Here is an 8,985-nt window from a genome sequence, read left to right on the forward strand (position 1 = left end):
CCCCTTTTGTAAAGATTTCCGCCAGCGCCCCCTGCCGTCCTCTGAACGCCCCCTGGGGGGCAGTACCACCCACGTCGAGAACCGCTAGATTAGTCCATATTTTGTGGTATTTCTGTTTGTCTGGTTCTAAGGTTATCCTAATGCCAAAACCATATTTTAAAAGTGCTTTATTTAACGTTTCCAAACAGAATAAAGGTTTGAGACACTGTTTTATAATCTATTTTCACACTAAAATATGATCAATTGCAATCAAGAAGGATTGGAAACCATAAAGCAGCCCTTCATCTAGGCACCATTAGCAATCCTCAAAACAAATGCCAACTTAAACACCATCAGCAGGGAACAGTGGTGGTATTTCAATGGGATTTACAAAGTGTTTGTATCTCATCTGTTGTCATGTCACGATTATTTTATTCCTCCCAAAAATGCTGCAAACAATTTTAATAGGGTGGAGGAATGTTTAGTGCTTTTGTAAATTTGTTTTGTTGACCTGCCAGATAAGATTCTGTGAACACGTTTCTTTTCACACGACAGGCTTAAAACTGTTTCCTTCCTATCTGGGGGCCCATATTAGTGGTTAACACTTGGATGTTTATTTATTTTGCATTTAATCTAAGATAATCCTGTTGGCAAAAAAAAAAAAAAAAAAAAATAGTAACTAATTGCTCCGTTCTACACACATATAAGATTTTTTTAATTCAGGGGAAAAACAGAAAATGCCCTTCATCTTAGTGGCATATTACTGCTTTTATGTAATTTTGCAATGCTTACATTAACTACTAGTGCAAATAGAACTCTCACTGTTTTTATTCTTGCTTATTTATTTATATAATCACGTCACTGACATAAACAAGTAGTAGTGACATTGTTTTTATGGTCAACTGATAGGAAAGACCAGAAGTCTCTTCTAGTGTTTTTAAAGGGTTGGACATTTGACTGAGAGGGGATTTAAACCAGCAACTTTTTGCAGGAAGCCAGCATTGCTAATTATTGCCACCCTCAACACACACACGCACACACACACACACGCACACGCACACGCATGCAGCCCAAGTAGAAACATATTCTGATATTTGTTTCCTTTCAAAGTTAAAATAATAAGTAGCAGCATAAGACAAGCTGAGCGGACAGAACTAGTGCACTTCCTGTGCTTCACATGCTAATTAAAAACACTTTTTTCTCTTTGTTGCCGTTTGTTAATTAGCAAGCGATGAGCAGCTCTGTATATCAAAGAGAAAAGAAAGACACTCTTAACACCAGTTCCTATTTTTCTAAAGTAATTCTTTATTTTCTTCTTCTTTGAGTGTGTTCCTGCGGTGTGTCTGCTGTGAAACATTGTTCCTGAATTATTCATGCAACCTTCATTAAAACACCTCAATTTGCATAACACACAGGGCCGCATAGGAAACATTAGGGCTTTTGATCCTGGTGTACATGTCAAATAATTTAACACAGATATGGACCACCGAGGAGCCGTGGAACATAGAAAGCTGGAAATTTCTTTAAAAAGATTATAAACCTTAGTCAGCTTTGGTTTAAAACTGTGACATTTACATGAAATGTGGTATGTGGGTCAATTTCATTTCCTTTGGTGCCACAAACTAGATAAAGTATGATGAAGGATTTGTGATTTGTGAAGACATTACAAGACGTTTTATTTGATGGAAGTAACTAGGTTTTGCTCAGCTACTCAGATGCATCTTGTAATTGTCGCTGTCGCAGACCAATTTAATCACACCCACACGGCTCAGAATGCTTTATATTTTATTCACTTTGACGGCTTCAATAAGACTGATGAGGCCGCATTAAGGGGTAAAAAGAAGCAAATAATGCAGGCTGAATGCTGTTTTTCCAAGAGAAATGATGAAAATAACATGTGCATAATAGGAAAGGAACCAATATAAGCAGCTAATGGACATGTGAGAAAATGTTGGAGCTGCAGCACATCTACAGCTGAGAGGAAGCAGTTCAATTAGCTCAGAAGGCTAATCGAAGCGGCTCTCTACGAGGACGGCCCCCCTGCCCCCCAGAGCCAGTGCAGGTGGTGGGAGGTAGACAGACTCCGGCTAAAATAACGTCACGTTTGGACGATACCTCAAGCATAAAACTGTTGCTGAACTGGAGAGTTCTTTCTGTGACAGACTGCTGCATCCTAAACGCACAAAGGAGCGTTAACGTAGATCCATCGTCCCAACAGCACTTAGATTTTAATACCATTGCTGGTCAACAAAGAGAGAGAGAAAGTTTCAATATCTGCTGCCATTTGCACATTCATCTACTCTGTTCTTACTCATTATTAAACATGAGTAAAAATGTCATTGCACATCTGTTTTTCTGCACTGATATACTGTATTGTAAATAGTCTGTTTTTACACATCTACTTTATGTATAATCTTGAAAAACTAATAAGACTCAGTTGCATTTCCCTTGGATTGTGAATTTGATATTCCTAGTTCCAACAACTATTATTGTTATTATAATTATTATTATTATTTATTTTGTTTCAGCACTTTAAGAACTTCATGTGTGAACCTATAGTCTGATGCTGCCATCAGGCCTGAATTCCCCCATTGTGGATCATTAAAGGCTGTTTCTGATTGGATGCTGTTTGTAAAGTTACCCATTCATTTTTCAAAGTCGTATTTTTACCATGTTATTCATACATCTACAAACGTACGAATGCAGTTGTTTTAATGATGGTGAGAAGAAGTATAGATTCTGAAACCCTGGTCTAAACATAAAAGTGCCATGAAAAAAATTGGATGCATATAGAAGATCCATGCATCGTCTACATACCCTTCACACAACAACACAAAACCACTGCACACTCATAAAAGGAGCCAGCGATGTATTCATTGCTCACTGCCCCTTATGCTGACAGGATGAAACTGGACTCCTTGTCAAACTTTACCTCCAATGTTGGCTTTGATGTCTCTACTTTCCATGATGGAACATTAGGTACATTTAGTTTGACTTGTCTGAGCTCATAATACCCAAGTTCATATAACTTTTCACACTCCAGCGACTGCAAGCTCCCCAAAGGAGCTGAGTCCTCTGAATCTTTGAGCCTAAATCGTCTCATCCCATTTGCCTACATTACACTCTATCACAAGATCTTCCGCGCAGGTTTAAGAAACCTGAATCGTCCTCTATTTTATCCGGAGACACGCCGTCAGCCACAATGCAGGTACCTTCCCTCAATTAGCAGTCAGGCATCCCCCTGCCTGAATCCATCAAGTTCTGCCTCCTACCTCGTTTGTCTGCTCTTCACTCCTCGTCTTAATTCCATATTTTCTGCCCGAGAGAAATCTCTTCCGACATGCGTGATTACAAGAAAGCCTTTCAATGTCCTTTCCCATCATACTTACTCAGCTGTGATGGAGCCTAATTTAGCTCAATGGAAGATGGAGTGTGAAATTCGTTATTATCTATGTGTCTTTTTTTTCCTTGTGTGCAGTGGGATATTTGCTTGAGAGCACAACTTTTTTTTTTCTTTTTTTTTTTCCCCCCCAATCAGTCAGTCAGATGGTCAATGACTCAGTCGTTGCGTTTGGGGAAAGATGGCAAATCAGTGGCACCAAGCTGAGAGGCGTCTCGCTCCAATTGAAGGAGGTGGTTTAATCATAAATTTCTGATGATTCCTTGATAGAGGCAGTATGTTTTAACCATTAAATGAAGCAGCGCTTACTTGACATTTATGAAGGTACACTTACACATCGGTGTGGTGTTGCACACAGACAATGAACACGTTCTACACAGCTTACGCTTCTGTAATGCTGTTTTTGTTCTCTGCGATTTGCTTATGACTGCTGCCGTGTGTAACATAACATATGATGAACCATTCTTATGTAAAAATAGTAACTAAAAAAGTTGCAAGGCATATATATATATATAAGTATGCTATGAGATATATATGGTGTTATTGTAAGCCGTCCTCTCTGGGGGCTTCTTCATTGGTTTTTCTTTGTGATTTTTTTCTTCACAGGGAGAAGTTTATAACTCCTTAAAAACGCAAACAGCAGTAACCACAAAGCCCAACTGCTGGGAAGCATCTTATTAATTGTAATAAATTACCAGCTTGCTTACATAAGTAGAATCTGGAGGATTGTGGATGGGCCTTTTCCACCAGTATGCCGAAGACAGTAATGAAGCAGATGAATGAAGGTGGTAAATCTCATTGTCAACCTTGCCTTCTCCTTCCCCCACCCCAACACAGCAGGTGGCTCAGCTGTAGTTTATGGAAAGCATCCACGGTACACAGAAAATAACACAGGCAAACCATAAAACAACACAAATGTGCATCCTGTGCCTTTATGCTCCCATCTGCTTCATAAGGTGGAGGAAAAGTCTTTTGCACTTTCACACATTTTGACAGAGCTCCACTCAACGTCTCACTTTTAACAAGTTGGTGCGGTCACGTTAAAAAATTAAAGCAAAAAAAAAAATGGATTTAGGTCATTAAGTGGGACTGAATCCCGTTGTGTTAGGCAAAGCTTCTAATGAAGAGGTGCTAGAATGCATATTTAATGAACTGGCGCAGCACTTTAAGAGCATCTCTGCACTTTAATAAAAGCAATTCAAATAGCACTTTTATTTTAAGCGTGGATTCGCACATCAATCATAACCATTTTCACACAGGACGTCTTAATTTTTTGTTAAATCTTCATTGGCAATTTTAATCATTAGCATGTAGCCTTGTGCTCAAGGATCAACATAACTACTACATATTAAGCTAACTGGCAGTTGTGCTGTATGGAAGAAAAAGTGTTGCTGCAGTATGTCCTTCGAAAGTGTGCACTGAGTGTATGCCGAGTGTCTCGGGGTGTTTGTGGATGGAAGAGAAGCAGTTCAGCTTTTGTTAGGTGCTAATATTGTACATTTAGGCTTTCGTGTCTTTTGAGCTTTTGTCTGACCATGTTGTAAATAACTGAGAAAACAACAGAGGTGTTTTATTCTGAATGAGATGAAAACTTTGCAAGATTTAAAAAAAAAGAAGAATCTCAATGAGAGTTGACAACAATATGACCGAAATTATGTACAGCATAAATGAAATTTATGTGAAGAAGAGTTTCTGTTTTGTAGTTTTATTGGTCATGAATCAAAATGAATGTGAAACAAGACAACAGGAAAGAATAAAACAGATGTCAGGCAATGGCATAATCCATATGCTGATTAGCATATTATGTTAATGAGCGAATTAGTTAATACCCCCCCAAAAATGCTCAAATGTCATGTAAAATGCATTATACTATCTTCTCAACATCTTTTTTTTTATTCTATCAGCCTAAATCTGCACTTGACCACAACAAAAGAGGAGTAAGTGACCTCCTGCTGCTGACCCACTCACATTCAGTTAATTGTTAAATCACCTTAAATGATTTGTTCTTGAAGCCGGTGCAGATCAGCAAGGATGTTACAAAACATTACACTGCTGCTATGAAACATGCAGTAAAATATGGTTCATTATCACCCATAAACTTTGATGTATAAGGAGACCAAAACTGTAGAGGTATATAAATATATAAAAAGCAAAAAGCCATTGCCACACAGTCAAAGCAGTAAATTACATATTGGATAAAGCTTTGATTGGTTAAACTCTAACAATTGGTCCGCAGGCACCCTTTGTTTCGCAGAAAGTTGTGGGGGACACATTTACTAATCAAGGCATATGGCTTGAAGAAAAATGTGCTTGTCATAGTGTCACTTATTTAATAAATCCAGAAAGCAGTTTATTTAAGCAAAAATAAGGGTTGCAGCCAGTGCAAACCATAAATTACTCTGACACTAAATCAATTATAATATCTCTTGCATGCCGAGCACAGTCGTGGTAGAAGGAACAATAAATACCTTAGAACTCTCTTAGTTCCCCTTATTTTCCAATCTTGCTTTTAAGATTGGAAAATAAGCTTTAGTTAACTTAAGCTTTAGTCTTTCTTGATCCTGTTTACAAAAGCATAATCTCCTATCATTCATAACTGACAGATATGTTGTTGTTTTTTTTACAGATAGTGGGGTTTCTGGATTTGCATAGAAGATCAGCAGCAGGAAATAAGTGAGCAAAGTATTGTCCATGTAGGCCAGCTGACTGTTTTACAAAACAATTGCTTATGTAGCTGTGGGGCTACTGGAGTGTGCAGCTTTTACTTGCAGTGCAATAACAAGCAGTTTTTATTTATTTATTTATTTATTTATTTATTTATTTATTTATTTATTTATTTATTTATTTATTTTTTTTTTAAGGCTGACCAAGCAGAGCGTCCTGTTCAAGTCTTCACTTTGATGCCCAGTATTTTATTTATTTATTTATTTATTTTACAGAAGGTCCTCTGGGTTGTGACCCACAGAAGAGAGACAACGTTCGTCGACATCAACGCAGCCAGGCCATCACAGCAACTGCAATTTCGAGCGAGCATTGCTCAGCGTCGTGGGTGATTATTTAAACTTTGAAGCAGTCGGAGGGCAGCCGCTGTGCATGCCGTACAGGGGCACGGGCACAATACTTCCAACGCTTGAGAAAAACAAATCAGCGAATTTGAGGCAGCTCAAATCACACGACAAAATATGTGGCGAAGCGATCATCCGCCGTCAGATACTGCCTTGCCTTAAGTTTATTTTAAGATGTCGGCCGTCACGCGAAGTGGCACATTGCAGCAGGCTATTTTTGTTTGTTTTTTTGTTTTTTTTCTACGCTGGGGTCTGCACGTTGGGAGTTTTACATTCATTATGGTAATTACCCATGGCAGCCAGTGATGACTCCTGCATGCTGTGTGTCCACTGAGCTGGCATCATTGAAGGGGCAGGGCCTACACTCTAAATTACTACACACAGTGTTTCCCTCATAAATTTGTGAATCTGTGCTACAGGCGTTCCCTGTAAGCACATTCGTCGTGTGCAGCTTTTTCTCTTCTTCCTTCCCTTCCCTTCTTACTTTCATTGTCCCGGGTGTTGGCCATCATGGTGGAGTTCTTTCTGTGGCTGTGAGTGCCAACGTCTCTCCATCGGCACATCAAGACAAACAGAGGGGCATTATCAGACGGAGGGATAGACTCCTGCATTCAGTCTTTGACTATAAATAACCTCCCAACACATTGACATTCATGAAGTGAAGTGGTAGCTTTGAGAAGAACTGGCACTCTGTGCACAGCCTGTTTTTAATTTAATTTCACAAATCCAACATCACTGTGTCAAAGTCAGGCAGTCCTTCCTTTCTTCTTCTTGTTAGATTGTCATGTAAACTGAACAGTACTTATGAAATCTGTTTTTGTCTTAAAAAGGTTTTCTTGAAACACACGTATACAGCTTGTTTCAATATTTTTTTTCTCTGTTAATTTGCTGGTCCTGCTGATTATATTTCTATGCAGGGCAGTTTAGTGAGACTTTTAGGCTAAGATGTATGTGTTTACTTAGCTTTCTTTTATATTTATATATAATTGTATTAATATTTTTGTTGATAACACTTTGACTAGACCACTCCAAAATGTCCTTTTTTTTTTTACCAGTTAGACTTTCTGGTGTTCTTTGGATCGTTATCCTGTTTCACAACCCAAAGGAGTTGGGCTAAACATTGATGGTTTAATATTCTCCTTTAGATTCTTCTCTTTAAAAATAAAAAAAATGAACATCAATCATTGGAGCTCATCAAGGGAAATAACAGCACAGCCAATGCTATCCCCACCAGGTATGATTTTTTTTTTTTTTTAGTTTTTCACCTAAAAAAAATGGAACAGATTTCCTTCAGAAACTTCCAGTTCCGTCTCATTCGTGTCCACAAATTATTTTTGGAAAACGTAAGTCCAGCCTTTACGTTCTTTTTGATCAACAGTGCTTTTTGCCTTTGAACTTACTTTAGGATACCCGTTTTATTCAGTCTGTTTCTTGTGGTTGAATCATGTACTCTGACCTTAACTGAGGAAAGTGACGCCCGTATTGCTTTCGATGTCGTTCTCAGTTCTTTTGTGACATCTGAGGTGTTGATACGCTCATGCTCCGTGGTTTCTTCATTTGCATGTTGTAGCTCTCACTTTTGTTAACTGGAGTCTCGAACAGTTAAGAATGGATGTTTTTTGTTTCCCGAGTTGGTTTTGTTTGTTATCTGTTCTATGGGGCATGCTGTGCTGTGTTTTTACATCCCTTAGATCTCCCAACCACATTGTCAGGCAAGTTCTGTTAAGGCGATTGTCCAAGTTAGCTAGTTATGCCATCTGAATGTGACCAGTTGAACTGAACTCAGCTTTACAAAAAAAAATACAGTTGATTCAAATACCAGCCTGAGGTTTTTCTGTGTGGAGTTTGCATGTTCTCCCTTTGTGTGCGTGGGTTGTCTCTGGGTACTCTGGGTACTTCTCCCACAGTCCAGACACATGGCTGTTAGGTCAAATGACCTCTTCAAATGTCCTTGGGTATTAGTGTGTGCATGCATCATTGTTTGTCTCTGTGTTGCCCTGTGATGGATTGGTGACCTGTCAAGGATTCACCTCGCCTCTCGACTAATGACCGCTGGAGATAGAAACCTGGCTGCCCACTTGTTTCTGCAACGATAAGCGGGTGTAGATAGTGGATTGATGTCTGGCAAATAACTATTTAGCACTGATATAGACTTTCTCTAAATGTTACTATATTAGTAACATTTAGTAAATGAGTAACATTTGCTAAATATTATTCCAATGAATAGCATTTCATGCTTGTCAATAGAATGAACTTTGTTCCTCCTCAAAGCCTTTTGATTCATATTTCCTTTTTTTTTCCTTTTTTTTTTTTTTTAGAAATGTTTTTATTTTTATGGCACATTTCACTTGTATTTTCCATTTTAAAGCGATAATTAAAGAACTTTTCCTTAGTGCAAATTTAATATTTAAACACAAGAGAAACAGAAACATAGACTTTACTAGCCAGGAGGCCCTAGAAACTGTAAGCATGAATTTAAGAAATACTTCTAAAGTGCATAAACCTTGTTAGTGGTGAGATAGTAAGACAAACTAACAAAAG

The 8,985-nt window shown here is 38.3% G+C and overlaps 1 long non-coding RNA gene across 2 annotated transcripts; it reads left to right on the top strand.

Annotated features, from left to right (window-relative positions):
- Positions 1–2,884: 2,884 nt before the first annotated feature.
- LOC106945158 (uncharacterized) lies at positions 2,885–7,622 on the top strand. 2 transcript variants are annotated; one of them, XR_001424494.1, is made up of 4 exons: positions 2,885–3,612; positions 3,986–4,164; positions 6,006–6,052; positions 6,319–7,622. It is a non-coding gene; the product is annotated as an uncharacterized LOC106945158 (long non-coding RNA). The 2 variants fall into 2 exon arrangements; XR_001424493.1 differs by having other exon boundaries at positions 2,885–4,164.
- Positions 7,623–8,985: the final 1,363 nt, after the last annotated feature.

Source organism: Poecilia latipinna, unplaced genomic scaffold, assembly GCF_001443285.1.
Source record: "Poecilia latipinna isolate Pla-1442-1.1 unplaced genomic scaffold, P_latipinna-1.0 Scaffold131, whole genome shotgun sequence".
NCBI lineage: Eukaryota > Metazoa > Chordata > Actinopteri > Cyprinodontiformes > Poeciliidae > Poecilia > Poecilia latipinna.